We start from the raw sequence: 15,529 nt of genomic DNA, 5'->3' as shown, positions 1-15,529 counted from the left end.
CACCTTTAATTTGTAATGTCCCTGTGCTACTGCATTTTGCCCATGTCATTCATTCTCTTTTACATGTTTTCTTTTAAATACACAGGTATAATCTTTTTTTAACATGGTTAATTTATTTTATTTATTTATTTTTTAAGTTTCAGGTGTACAAAACAACATAGTTATGACAAATTTAAGTACCTCACAGAGTGATAACCCCAAAAGTCTATTAGCCATCTGACACTGTACATAGTTATTTCAATATTATTGACTGTATTCCCTATGCTGTAGTTTATATTGCTTTGACTATTTTTTTTTAAATTATAGTTGACATTCAATATTATTTTATATTAGTTTCAAGTGTACAGCATAATGGTTTGACATTTACGTAATTTAAGTGATCCACCAGTCTAGTGCCCACCTGGCAGTATTCATAGTTATTACCATATCATTGACTATTTTCCTTATGCTTTACTTTACATTTCCATTACCATTTTGTAATCACAAATTTGTACTTCTTAATCCATTCATCTTTTTCACCCTGCCCCCTAACCTCTCCCATCAATTACCTCAATAAATCTAGTACCCATCTGACACCATAGTTATTACAATATTATTGACTACATTCCTTATGCTATACCCTATCTCCTTATGACTACTGTGTAACAACCAATTTGTACTTTTTAATCCCTTCCCCTTTTTCATACACTCCCACAACCCCTCCCTTCTAGAAGCCATCAAAATGTTCTCTGTATCTATGAGTTTGTTTCTGTTTTGTTTATTTTGCTCTTCAGATACCACATGTAAGCAAGATCACATTGCATGTTTCTTTCTCTGTCTAACATACTCCACTCAGCACATGCCCTCCAGGTCCATCCATGCTGCCCTAGATGGCAAGAACCCCATTACCTGCCCTGGCCAAGCAATATTCCATTGTATATATGTACCACCTCATCTATATCAATTCATTCATTGACAGACACCCAGTTTGCCTTCACATCTTGGCCACTGTAAACAATGCTAAAATGAACATATGGATGCATTCGTCCCCTTGAACAAGGGCTTTGAATTTTTGTTTTGGACAAATACCCAGAAGTAGGGCCACTAGGTCTATATTTTGTCTCGTATAGCCTTTGTTTTAAAGTCTGTTTTGTCTGGTATAAGTATTGCTACTCTAGCTTCTTTCTTGTTTGTTTGTTTCCATTTTTACGAAATGTCTTTTTCCATCCTTTTACTTTCAGTCTGTGTGTGCCTTTTAATCTGAGGTGAATCTCTGTATTGGTAGGCAGCCTATATAAGAGTCTTGTTTTCTTATCCATTCAGCCAGCCTATATTTTGATTGGAGCATTTAATCCACTCACATTCAAAGTAACTCTTAATAGATATGTAGTTATTGCCATTTATTATTCATATTTTTGATTTTTTTTTTTTTTTTCCATCTTAAAGAAGTCCCTCTAAGATTCCTTGCAATACTGGTTTGGTGGTGATGAACTCCGTTAGCTTTTTCTTGTCTGGGAAGATCTTTATCTGTCCTTCAATTCTAAATGATAACCTTTGCTGGGTAGAGCAATCTTGGTTGTAGATCCATAGTTTTCATCCCTTGGAATGTTTCCTGCCACTCCCTTATGGCCTGCAAAGTTTCTGTTGAGAAGTCATCTGACAGTCTTTTGAGAGTTCACTTGTATATAACTAACTGGTTTTCTCTTGCTTCTTTTAAGCACTCTTTGTCTTTAACCTTTGGCATTTTAATTATGATGTGTCTTGGTATGGCCCTCTTTGGGTTCATCTTATTTGGGGCTCTCTGAGTTTCCTGGGCTTGTATATCTATTTCCTTCACTGGGTTAGGAAAGTTTTCCATCATTGTTTCTTCAAATAGGTTTTCAATTCCTTGTTCTCTCTCTTCTCCTCCTGGTACCACAGTTATGCAAATGTTGGTACACTTGATGTTGTCCCAGAGGCCCCTTAAACTATTATCATTGTTGTTGTTGTTGTTTGCTTTTACTTTTTGCTGTTCTATTGGTTGATTTTTGCAACCTTATATTGTAAATTACTGATTCCATCTTCTGCTTCATCTAATCTACTGTTGATTTAATGTATTCTTTATATTAGTTATTGTATTCTTCTTTTCTGACTGGTTCTTTTTGTTTTCTATCTCCATTTTTTGTTTCCTATCTCTTTGTTGAAGTTCTCCCTGAGATCACTGAACCTTCTTATAACCAATGTTTGTAGCTCTGTGTCTTGTAGATTGCTTGTCTCCATTTTGTTGAGTTCCTTTTCTGGAGCTTTGTTCTGGTTTGTTTGTTTCTTTGTTTAATTAATTAATTTTTGGACATGTTTCTTTGTTTCCCCAATTGGCTTCCTCCCTGTGTTTGTTTCTATGTATTAGGTATGGCTGCTATGCCTCCTAGTCTTAGTAGAGTGGCCTTATGTAGTAGGTGTCCTGTGGGGCTCAGTGGGGCAATATCCCTGGTCACCAGAGCCAGGCCTCCAGGTCTGTCCCTTGTGTGGGTTGTGTGTGCCCTCCTGCTGTAGTTGAGCCTTGGTTTGCACATCAGTTGGAGGGACTGACCCTCAGGTGATTAGGTGTGAAGACTGGCCATGACTACCCTGGAGGAGCTATTATGCAGGTGCTGACCCTACAGAGCAGGATTCACTTTAGCAGGTCTCTGGTGTCGGCCCAGTCTTCCCTTTAGTGTGTCATCCTAGAAGGTGGCCAGGTGATTATTCAGCTCAGTTTGAAGCCAGTCATTAGGATTGCTAGCCCTGAGGCCTCCTGGGAGGGGAGCCACTGCAGGCCAAGTTCAGTCTCAGCCTGTGCCCTGCCTACAGTGCTCTGGCCTGAGCCACAAAGCAATCTTCAGGTGGCTGCTGCCCACACTGTGCTTGGAGGTGACTCAAAAAGCCAAGCCTTGAACAGAGGCCAGCTGTTGCTAGTGTCTGGCTTAAGGCTGCTGAGCCAGAGGTATAGGACAGGCCTAAACCAGATGATGCTTGTTTTGGTTTTGTGAACCTTAGAGATATTTTAGCAAAGTCCACAGCATGAGCCAAGACAGGACATTTGCATGGAAAAGCCACTGGAAGGGGTTTGGTTTTGTCCAAAAGTTAGGTGGGGTGGGGTCTCAGAGATAACAAGGGAAGGGCAAATGTTGTTAGCCAGGTTAACAGAGACTCAGATATAGTGGCCACCTACCTCTGCATCCAGGGAGCGAGGAGGGCTTAACAAAGAAACAGTGGATTCCACAAACTTTTCCCTCAGGAGAAAGCTGCCTCTCGAGCCCTCACCCTGAGCCAGACAATTCAGTTCTTCCCTATATGTCCCTGGCACCTTTCAAACTGCTGCCCCAGCATTTGAACTCAAAGCAAAGTGAGTCTGTCAGCAAGTAAGTCCTTGCATGGTCCCTTTAAGAGTATCACCTGGGACTGCAGCCACCCTCAATTTACTCAGCCACAATCTCTGCTGGTTTTCACAGCCAGACTTATGGGGACTTCTCCCCCAGGCAATGGAACCCTGGGCTGGGGAGCCTGGTGTGCGGCTGGGACCCCTTGCTCCTCCAGTGGGTACCTCCTCAGCTGAGATATCCCTCCTGATTTTAATGGTCACCAGCAGGTGTTGGATCAGACCATTCCACATCTCTGCCTGTTCCACCCATCTTGAGGTGGCTTCTTCTGTATGTCCTTTTATGTAGGACTTCAGTTCAGCTAGAGTTCAGGTATTCTCAATGATGGTTGCTTGGTAGTTTACTTACTATGTTATTTTTAATACAAAACAACATAGCACTGTCAACATAAGGAACATCCAAACCTGTAGAGAATTTTTTGAGTTTAAGCCAAACTGGTGATAGCTGCTGGGAAGTAAAATCTCTAGGGTTTGAGAAAATACTCTGGAGAATGGAAGTTTCTCAGCTTATTTCATACATTAGAATAAAAGAAGGAGCTGTAAGAAGTGCTACAATCTACCGGTTGTAGATTAAGGGGGTAGGAGAAAACCAAGCAAATAAATCTCCAGGATTGGATAAAAAGTAAAATGGAGAAACACATACATCTTTTACATTGGTGGATACAGGACAGTTAATAATTAAAATTTACAACACATAGAGATGGCATTCAGGGAACAAGATAACAATAAAGGATTCTGGGGTTCTCTCCCCTGGTGTGAGGTTGTGCCCTGAGGAGTCTGGAAAAGGGGATTAATCTAACATTCCAAGGGTATGTTATCTTAGATACAAAAAGATAATAGATAAGCTCACTTAAAATAAAGATAGACCTTTGTCAAAGAATTTACAGGCCTAGGACATGACTACACACTATGACTCTCTTTCAGTTAGGAATTTTTATGTTTAGATCATCCTTTGTTGTTACTTTTGGTCTTTCGCATTTGTATGGCTTGCCATGCAGGCCTTCTCTGAACTTGTCAGGTATAGTCTGTGGCCCCTTTCTCATCCACAGCATTAAAAGGAATTTTTAAAAAGAAGACAATAATCCTTCACATAATTTTACTACGATTACAATACTACTTCAGTTCTATGAGTCTTTAAAATTTTTGTGCAGAACATGCATATTATATATCATTGTAATCATAGCATATATATAATTTTGTTCTACTTTTCTCGGACTTTATCATAAACATGCCCCCATTCCTACTATGTATATAATACATTCAATAAAGATAATGTCACAATTGGTATAACCAAGCTTTTACTGTGGTTCTAAAAACACTGTAATTTGAAGCCCATGGACATAGGCTAGTCTTATGGGAATCCATGAATTGCTTAAATGTGGATTCAACATTTTAAGTGTACAGACAGTTTTAAATTTTTCTGGAGAATCCATAGTATTCATCCAGTTTTTAAATGGTTTGTAACCCAAATGGTTATGAGCACATTTAAGCATTCAAATTTGATAAAATCCCAAGTCCCATTGTTTGAGAGAACTAAGTTTAAGAAATATACACTATGGTACAACTTCCAACATAAAATTTCATTAATTTTAAGGATTCAAGAGATACCTGCCAAGAAGTAAAAGTAAAGCCATCTGACAAATTTCTAAGTATTGAGAAAGTATAGAGAAAAGTCTGACAAATTACTATGTTTTTTAATTACTATGTTTGTAATTACTAGGAAACTATTAGTCTCCTATGTATTGAGAAAAATAATTTAAACATTATGATATATATAATATATTCCTACACATACATTTTACCTCTTTCAAAAAAAAACAAAACACTTTGAATAATATTTTAACCACTGCTGTATATTTAATCATATAGCATAACTCTGAAGTTCAAAGAATTCTCCATTAATAATACAAAAAAGAAAAAAATGTTGAAATGATGTATGTTAGTTTCCTATTTTAAAAACTGAGATTTATATTGGATAATGGTAGTATTTCAACAGAGAAATTCTACTTAACAACAACAGTTTAGTTTGCTGGAAAAAAAACTATGATATGGCTCAAAGCACATTGTATAGTTTAAATACAATATGTACTTTTTCTCAACATTTTCATTAGGTTTTCCCTTACCCTGAGGAACAAGTTATTTGGAAACCATGTTTCAGAGTTCATATAGTAACTCCCCAAAAAGATCTCCCTATCCTTAAAACATAATTATTATAAAAGCTAATATTTCATGTAGAAAAATTAATGAAGACTAATCTATATACTATTGGGAAAGATAGTCTGCTATACAAAATGGAAATTATCTTTCAAAACCCATACCCATAATTCAGCCTGTTGCATTAAAAAGTACAGACAGACACTGGGTTTGAGTCCAGTTTTGTCATTTGCTAACTACATGGTTTTACTTGGGCAATGCATTTAAATAATTGAGGCTCTTTTAGCTTATGTATGAAATATAAATAATACTACAAAGCTATTTGGAGGATTTGAGATGATGCATCTAAATCATTGGGTGCACAGTAGATACTTAAAAATAGTAATTTTCATTCATATTGTAAGACGCATCCTAACATCATAACTATTCTAAAATCTGAAAGCAATGAAACCTGTTTTACTGTATGCTTTTTAATCTCTCCCAATGAATTCGCTTAACTCATACTACCCTTCTCACCATCCTTTCATCAATTAAAAAAAATAACATACAGAAGCAAATTTAAGATATTCAGAAATAAAACATGGGAAGAAGTTATCAATTCTCCTTTGTGAATCAGGCTGTATGACTGCTTAAAATAGGCCTAACAATAACACACTGTTTTTAATGGAGCAGTGTAAACCACAAAACAATATGAAATGACTACTGTTTTCAGAAAGTACTCTTTCTTTGCTCATTTCATCTAAAGTTGAACTAACAAGGAGCTCTTTATTTACCACTACATGGAGAAACAGGCTTACTCAGATATAACATGAGAACAATTCAAGTCTAAAAATAATCCATATTAACATGGTTAACAAAGCTTTTGAATTAAGATTCGTATTTTTCTGTTTTTAATATTATTTTGTATTGTATAATCCACATTTCAATTGTTTTATCATAATTCTTCATACCAAGATAGTAAAACTTATGTAAAACTTAAGAATATATTCAAAACAGTGCTCTTGGGGATGATGTAAACAGAAAGGTAGTTCTTTCAAAACTATTTTTTCACATACTTCTCTTAGTTCTCACTAAAACTGCATATTTCATCTTAATTTCCTAGTCATCCTCATTAGAGAATAAGAAATATAACTTTCTTTATAAGCATTTACTGAAAAAAATGCAACAAAATAACTTCTAAGGATGTGGTGTTTTTTAAAGCATTTAAAGTACACAACGATATTCATATACAAAAGCAGAGCAACAAGAATTCCAGGAATATTATTGAAACTCTAAAAGAAGTTCCAAGTATGTTAGGTAGAAAAATGGAAATAAAAATTATTTTCTCCATCCTTCAGTCTCTCTTACTGTTACAAGGAGAGAGAAGAGTTGCTCTGTTTGCCCCTGACAGTCCCAAGTGATTATTTAACAATTGTACCTGTCATAAGTTGTCACTTCACTCTCTACTTTCTAATGCGTAAGGATGAGAGAATAAAGAGTATGAGATACAATAATATAGGTAAGTCTACTTCTCACATGCCTCCAAAGTGCTAAAATTCAGTAGATAAATAGCAAGCTAAATTTTATTTCTGATTCAGCACTGCGGACAACCAGCCACAAGTTGTTTTCCTCTTCAAATGTAAGAGATGCTGTGTTTCTTCTTTGTAAGGAACGAATTACCCATTTAGTATAGAGAGAGTTAGCATGGCACAATCAGTAATGCAGAGTGACACCTGAAAATAATTTACTTGTATGTGGAGAAAATAGCTTGCTTAGTCAAGTCTAGTAGCAAAAATGTTTTCTTCACAAATAAAAGTGTTGCCACTTGTCAGTCAAGAGAGGACAGGTTATGCAGAAATTTAAAACAACCCTAGAAATATCAGTGGCTTAAAACAACAGACATTTATTTCTACATCTGTTTACGTATCTAAGGCAGGTCTTCAAGTGATACCCTGCTTAACAAGTAACTCGGGGACCCACAATGACAGAATCTCCATCTTGGCAAGTGCATTTGTGACTGCTGAGCCAAGAAAAGAAAATGTGACAAATCACACTCTCAGGTTCATAGCTCACAGTTTTTGCACAGAAGTGGCAGTTGTTAATCTGACCTCATTTAATTGGTCAAAGCTAGTTACAAACTCATGCTAACTTCCAAGGAGAGGAAGGCATGTGCAGTCCTATCATGTGCTCAACAATGAATTAAAACACCAATAAGGAGTTCAAAAAATATTTCGCAATAACTTCAATGTTTAAGTAACTTCCTACTTATTATTCTTAAATAGAGGATTTTGTTTCATTGAATCAATACATACTTATTGAATGTGTATACGAATATATGCATTGAATATATCTATGAATTGGACAAAGCACTATATTCCATGCAGAAGATAAAAATGAATAAGGTACAGCTCCTTATAACATATTTAGATAATATCACCACCACTACTACTATCTTCATCATAGCTGAAAACAGTAGCTCATATTAATTGAGCACTTTCTCTATTGCCAGACTTTTCAAAGGGCTCCTCTGGCACCTATATACCTTACATTCTACAAGTAACCTGAAACTACCACCATTGTTCTCCTTAATATGTGATCTGATTCCTCCAAATAGTGCTAAAATGGGAATATACTGTTTATAGAGTTTGCATTATAAATAGCATTCAAATCACATAAGGTTGTTATTCAATCCCCTATGTACCAGATAGTGTAGCACTGAGGGACCTGGAGACTGAGTAAAATACTGATGAGAAGAAAAACTTAGGGGACATGCAAGAGCTTGGATGATGGCCCAGAGGAAAAAAATAGATTCACATGGGCTCTACCATAATGCGGGCAGCCATCGGTGAATGTGGGGGGTCCTAGAAGCTGGCAGAAGAATGATATTTTTATAGTTAAGGAAAGATGATTTATATGTTAAAACTACATGGAATGTCTAAGGTCATAAAAAGAATAACATTAATAAGTCATACTTTATATACCTCCATCATGCTTTTACCGCTGGAGGGAGAGAATTTGCACACACGCATACATACCTTCCCACCTGAAGGCAGATTTTACAGCAACTATATTGAAAAAAAAAAAAAAGTTCTACTGTTGTAAGTGAACTGCAAAACACTAGGAAGAGGTGTCTTGAATGGAAGAAACATAGACGAGTCACCTGAGATATAATAATAAAGAATTCGTTTTCGTTAAGCTTTTTAAACACTAAGCTTTCCTAAATACTAAGAGCTGATGTGGAACCTCACTCTCTCCAGAGAGCTTTATTGACTAAATGGAATTTTTTCATCAGGAAAGGTTTTAAGTAATCCTGCCTAAAGTTAGTGAAATGGATTAATTGGATAAATTGATTAAGAAAAGAAAAAAAGGGGCAGGTCCGGTGGCTCAGGCAGTTGGAACTCCGTGCTCCTAACTCCGAGGGCTGCCAGTTCGATTCCCACATGGGCCAGTGGGCTCTCAACCACAAGGTTGCCAGTTCGACTTCTGCAAGGGACGGTGGGCTGTGCCCCCTGCAACTAGCAATGGCAACTGGACCTGGAGCTGAGCTGCACCCTCCACAACTAAGATTGAAAGGACAACAACTTGACTTGGAAAAAAATAAAAGAAAGTCTTGGAAGTACACACTGTTGCCCAATAAAGTCCTGTTCCCTTTCCCCAATAAAATCTTTGGGAAAAAAAAAAAAACAGAAAAAAAAACAAAAAAACTCTTCAGTAGTATCTATTTTGTGGTAGGTTAAATGTGTGTCCTTGAGGAGATTAGACTACGAATTAGGTAATCTATTTGGGTCCCTTCCAAATCTATGATTTTTGTGATTTCAATAATTATGTTTGGTTCGGGGTAAATAGATGCTGCTAATTATGTGTGAGTCTATTTTCTTAACCTTTTGGTAAGTGGAGTTTTTATACGGCAAAAACATTTTGGACTATGGCAGTAATTATGATGCATAATAGAGAAATATCTGGATCATTATAAAACTTGATCTAGCTAGGGCAATTGTCATTCATGTTATGACCTTTTTTATATAAGAAAAAAAATCACTTTTTTTGCATTTCCTACTTTTCGTACAAGTACATTCTAGATGAAATAGAAGTACCATACATCTGAAGTTAGAGATAACTAATTGTGACATGGGACATTTTGACAGAATAGAAAAAGGAATTATGTTTGATTTTTTTTATTTGTACAAAAAATCACAATTTATCACCCTATATTATCTTCCAGTGAATAGAAAGTGTCTGGCAAACTGGCTGCAGTCTACTTACTCAAGGGTATTCCTTGCTCTTTCTCAAAAGTTTGGCTTTCTCCTAAAAATCCACTACAGCGTCCACCTCACGCTTGCCCTTTTGCATCAGCCTGCAGTGCCTTCTATCCACCTTGTTCTCTCTTTACTGAAATCTTACTGCATCCTCTGGGCCCACAGGAGATCCCACCACTGCCAAGAAGCAATCGTCAAAGATTCCAATGCATGCCCTTTATTGTCTTCATTTTAATAATTAATTTGGTTAAAATTCCTAAACATATGTTAAGAATTATTATTCTAAATAAAAAAAATACAAAGCACAAACTATATTTTGTCATAATTTTAAATATTTTTGTAGCCAGCGCATTCATTTTCACCATTAACATATGTTCATGTTTTATATTCCTATATAATCTTCTTTTGCAATGGTATTTATACATAATCCTCTTTTGAGAATGACCAACTTCTATTTCATATATGAGTGGTAACAAATGCCCTAAGGAGGTTGACTATAAAGGGATGAAACTAATCCCCACCAAATATTTTTCCATAACTGAGTCAGAGTATAAAGAGCTTCCACTTCCTTTATTAGAATTTATAATTTGGATACATTAGTAAACTAAGAGATTTATGAAGGAGGAAATTTTAAATCACTCTTTAATGGGCTTTTTAAAAGGTTGCTTCAGCTCTTTCCAATCGGCGCTGAGCCATGAGCATCTCTCGGGACAACTGGGACAAGTGCCGCAAGACGAGTGGCAAGAGAAAGCCCTACCACAAGAAGCGAAAATAGGAGCTGGGATGCCCTGCTGCCAACACTAAAACTGGCCCCCGCCGCATACACACAGTCCGTGTGCATGGAGGACACAAGAAGTACCCGCATTGAGGCTGGACATGGGGAACTTCTCCGAGGGCTCTGAGTGTTGTACGTGCAACACAAGGATTATTGATGTTGTCTACAATGCATCCAACAAGGGACTGGTCCGCACCAAGACCCTAGTGAAGAACTGCCTCGTGCTCACTGACAGCACACAGGACAGACAGTGGTATGAGTCCCACTAAGCATGGCCCCTGGGCTGCACGATGGGGGCCAAGCTGACTCCTGAGAAGGAAGAGATTTTAAACAAAAAACGATCAAAGCAAATTCAGAAGAAATGTGATGAAAAGGAAAAGAACGCCCAAATCAGCAGTCTTCCAGAGGAGCAGTTCCAGCAGGGCACGCTTCTTGCATGCATCGCTTCAAGACCAGGCCAGTGTGGCCGAGCAGATGGCTGTGTGCAAGAGGGCAAGAAGCTGGAGTTCTAGCTGAAGAAACTCAAGGCCTGGAAAGGCAGATAAATCCTCCTCCCTCCTATCTTAGTCCATGTAATAAAGGTGTTTTGTGTTCTGTAAAAATAAATAAATAAAAGGTTGTTTCATGTACTAGATCTTATCAAACAAAATGCTGATCTGGAGTTTATACAAAGTAGAGTAGTGCTTAAAAAGTATTCTTTCACAAAAACAAAAATTTATATCGACCTAAATGATTAAGTTTAGGATAACATATTTGGGAATAATTCTAGTTATCTATAAACAGGCTATTTCTGGGTCCTTAGGCTAAATAAGATGCTTTTGAAGTTGAGCTTGTCCCGCATGTTTCTTGTACAGAATGAGTATCCAGAAAAGACCAGTTGATCATAGCACAACACATTCATCCATATATTGATTGAGGTTTTACTTTTTGCTAATTATTGTGATATGTGCTTATGCTATGTGATGAATAAAATACTGCTGCCACTCTCAACAAGTTTATCCTAGTGAACTTAATAGATAGACAATTGCAATACAGTACAATAATTGTAACAAAGTAAGAGGTCTGAACACTAAGTTTGCAAACTTTTTGCAACAATGTTGCTAGTCTTTTTTTTGATATCAGAGGAATTATTCATTATGAATTTGTACCAACTGGACAAATAGTAAACCAAGTTTACTATTTGGAAGTGCTGAAAACGCTGCGTGAAAAAGTTAGATGACCTGAACTTTTCACCAATAATTCATGGCTCTTGCACCAGGACAATGCACCAGCTCACGTGGCACTGTCTGTCAGGGAGTTTTTAGACAGGCAACAAATAACTTTATTGGAACACTCTCCCTACTCTCCTGATCTGGCCCCAAAGACTTCTTCTTTACCTGAAGATAAAGGAAATATTGAAAGGAAAACATTTTTGATGACATTCAGGACATCAAGGGTAACACAACGACAGCTCTGATGGACATTCCAGAAAAAGAGTTCCAAAATTGCTTTGAAGGATGAACTAGGGGCTGGCGTTGTTGGTGCATAGTTTCCCAAGGGGAGTTCTTCAAAGGTGACCATAATGATATTCAGCAATAAGGTATGTAACATTTTTTCTAGGATGAGTTCGCAAACTTAATTGTCACACCTCATATGCATGGAGTGCTGCCGTGGTTAAGGAAAGATTGGCAAAGGCACATCACATCTAAATTGAGTCCTAAAAATGCACAGGCATTAACAGTAAGCAGAATATGAAGGGCAAATACAGACAAAAATAAGAGATAGTCTAGGAAGCAGAAGCAATGTACAAAGACCTAGAGGCAAGAAAAACCTTGACAGTCTCCAGAATATTGTGGAATTTAGTAGCTCTGGAGACTAGAACTCAAAAAAGATACATAACAAGGACAGGAAAAGTAAACAAGTTTCAGATCACAAAAACCATAATGTACCATGCCAAGAAGTATGTGTTTCCTTTAAAATGTCATGTGCATTCTTCCATTAAAAAGTTATTTTGGGAACTTAAATGAGTAAGATTTGCATTTTATTTTTTTTTAAGATTTTATTGGGGAAGGGGAACAGGACTTTATTGGGGAACAGTGTGTACTTCCAGGACTTTTTTCCAAGTCAAGTCGTTGTCCTTTCAGTCTTAGTTGTGGAGGGCGCAGCTCAGCTCCAGGTCCAGTTGCCATTGCTAGTTGCAGGGGGCGCAGCCCACCATCCCTTGCAGGAGTCAAACCAGCAACCTTCTGGTTGAGAGGACATGCTCCAACCAACTGAGCCACCCAGAAGCTCAGCGACAGCTTAGCTCAAGGTGCCATGTCCAATCTTAGTTGCAGGGGGCGCTGCCCACCATCCCTTGCAGGACTCGAGGAGTTGAACTGGCAACCTTGTGGTTGAGAGCCTACTGGTCCATGTGATAATCGAACCGGCATCCTTCGGAGTTAGGAGCATAGAGCTCTAACCACCTGAGCTACTGGGCCGGCCCAAAGATTTGCATTTTTAATGATCATTCTGCTTAATGTATGAAGAGTAGATGGAACTGACAGTAAGATATCAGTCAATGTCAATAAAGCAGATGGACCACAAAAACACCAAAGAGGGTGGGACCAAAGAGAAATGAATTTAAGAAACAATAAATATGTAGTGTTCATGGACTTGATGACCACCTGACTCAACGCAGGTAGTTGGGTTGGTGGTGAAAGTGTCTGGTTAGAGAGAAACAAGATCAAGGGCCACTTACCTATTTGTGACTTGGCCACTGGGGTTAATGCATACACAAGTCACTGTGATGAGAAACACAGAAGGAAGATAATGAATCGCATTTTGGATATGCTGAGTTTGGGAAGGACCATTGGTAGAGACTCTTAGCAAATAAATGTATACACAAGTCTGAAATTCATGAGAGACCTGTTTTCCAGACTGTGTCATTTACAGGTCTTTTCCCTTCCTCCCTTCTCTAACTGATGTCTAGAGTTGGGGGTGGGGAAGGAGTCATAGCTTTCTACCATCCTCCTGCATTTTGTGTTACTCATCATTTATTCTATGTAGTCAGGAGTGGAGTGAGAGATGACAGAAGAGATGCTGCGAGTAAGGAAGTGGTAAAAAGTCCGAGTAAGAAAGGTAATGGGGAACTGGTGGGATAAACATTTGTGAGTATCTACTACGAATCACAATTTTCACTATAAAGTAGGTACTATCCATTTTAACTGACGTTGAGAAAACTGAGGTTGATGGAGGTTAAGTAATTTACCCAAATTCACAGTCAGAAATGAAGAGTTGAGGTTAGACATCATATAATCTTTATCTTCTCTTTGGCCTCATTACGACAGCTTAACCTTCGTGACAAGTTTGTTGGCTGATTCTAGTTCTTCATTCTACAGATACTACTTCATTTTGGCAATAAGTTTGTAGAAATGCCTACTTAATATCATCAGCCACTGTGTCCTCAGCTATCCATATTATAACCAACATGGCCTTACTATACAAAATCAGTTGGCTCAAATTTATTCTCATCTGGACAGTGCTTGATTAAGTATTGGTAAAATTTGCCTCTGTGACCTTCTTTGCTCTATTTTTTGATGGATGGCTAGCACATTTTTGTGTTAAAATAAAATAGTATATGGGAAATCTAATTATAAATGTTAACATGACAGTTCAACTGGGTATTAGGAGGAAAGTGAACATAATCCACATGCTGCTACTCAGAGATAAATACAATGGGATATACAATTTTTCAGAATTTTTTCATACTCATACATACATATAGTTTGCAAATATGAGATTATGTTATTCATAATGTTTTCTCAAAAATCTTATTTTTACTATAAATTATGTAGTAGACACATGTGCACATGTGCACATATATGTATACACATATATATATATCTACATATATTTACATTCTTATCAAATGGTTCAAAATTAAACATTTTAATAAATGTTATAAAAGTGTTTTTTAGAAAACCATGACTCCCTCTGTTGGACTCCTTCTTTTCTATTTATATAGTAATACCTTATATAACAAGGCTTGGAGGTCTTGGAGTCATTTAAAGTTACTTTTGAATGTTTTTGCGTATTTTTGTTCTGATCCATTATGTGTTAAATTCATGGTGTAAACCTCAGTTGGTCACTTAATTTCATATTATTGTGGTCATTTTCATAAAATATAGATGAATCATACTTGGATTTAGCAAAAAATTAAAGTTAGCAAAAAAATTAAAATTTCATATAAACATGAATAATATTTAGTATACGTACATCTCCTTGCAATAGCTGGAACATACTTGAATGAGAAATTATTTGTTGCTTTCTTGGAATTTGCTTAACCGAGTGTTCTGAATTTTATCTGTTAATCATCAATTTGAGCCCTCTGCTTACTAAGACCCATTATTAACTCATTTCTGTCATTTCAAATAGTCCAACATGTATTTGTTTTTAGTATAAAATGAGAAATAAAGAAAACAATAGTTTACTTGAAGCACTGTAGTGAAAAGGATTCTGAAGCTATGCCTGGTCTCGGAAGTACAGAATGCCATATTCCTTGTCTGTTATGGATATATTAAGAGGAAGTAATCACATTTGCCTTGAATTTGTCACATGTGAGAAAATACTATTTCCTTCCCTCTTTGAACATTATTTTGAAAAAGGAAACAAAGGAAAAGTATATGAAATAGAAAAAAAGTACTGCTGTTAGAAAAGAGGGCAAATTATTATCAATTGTGGATAATATAATTATAAATAGATACATAGATAAATAGAGCAGAAATTGTGTTTGTCGTTTCATCCAAACCCCTAGAAATAGTACCCTGGCATTCAGTAGGTACTCAATACATAGGTAGGTACTCCATAAATAATTAAACAAATGTTTTACGCTTTATTTAATAAGTCCTAGGAGAGAAGAAGAAGGTTCTCATCATATATGTCCTATATCGCTCAGAATGGACAGAATGAAGTAATAAAAATGAGGGATTTATCCTATATTCTATAAGATTACCTGTAGATTTGCATACC

The 15,529-nt window shown here is 36.8% G+C and overlaps 1 protein-coding gene and 1 pseudogene across 1 annotated transcript in view; one reads left to right on the top strand and one right to left on the bottom strand.

Annotated features, from left to right (window-relative positions):
• SEMA3E (semaphorin 3E) overlaps window positions 1-15,529 on the bottom strand; it is a 250,627-nt gene that overhangs the window by 215,069 nt on the left and 20,029 nt on the right. The window lies entirely within an intron of this gene.
• Window positions 10,460-11,085, top strand: LOC109455383 (small ribosomal subunit protein eS8 pseudogene; annotated as a pseudogene).

This window comes from Rhinolophus sinicus, chromosome 4 (genome assembly GCF_057876585.1).
Source record: "Rhinolophus sinicus isolate RSI-liver-muscle chromosome 4, RSI-T2T, whole genome shotgun sequence".
Classification (NCBI taxonomy): Eukaryota; Metazoa; Chordata; class Mammalia; order Chiroptera; family Rhinolophidae; genus Rhinolophus; species Rhinolophus sinicus.
Note: the sequence above shows the minus strand (reverse complement) of the source record. Positions and strands in the feature narration are given on the sequence as shown.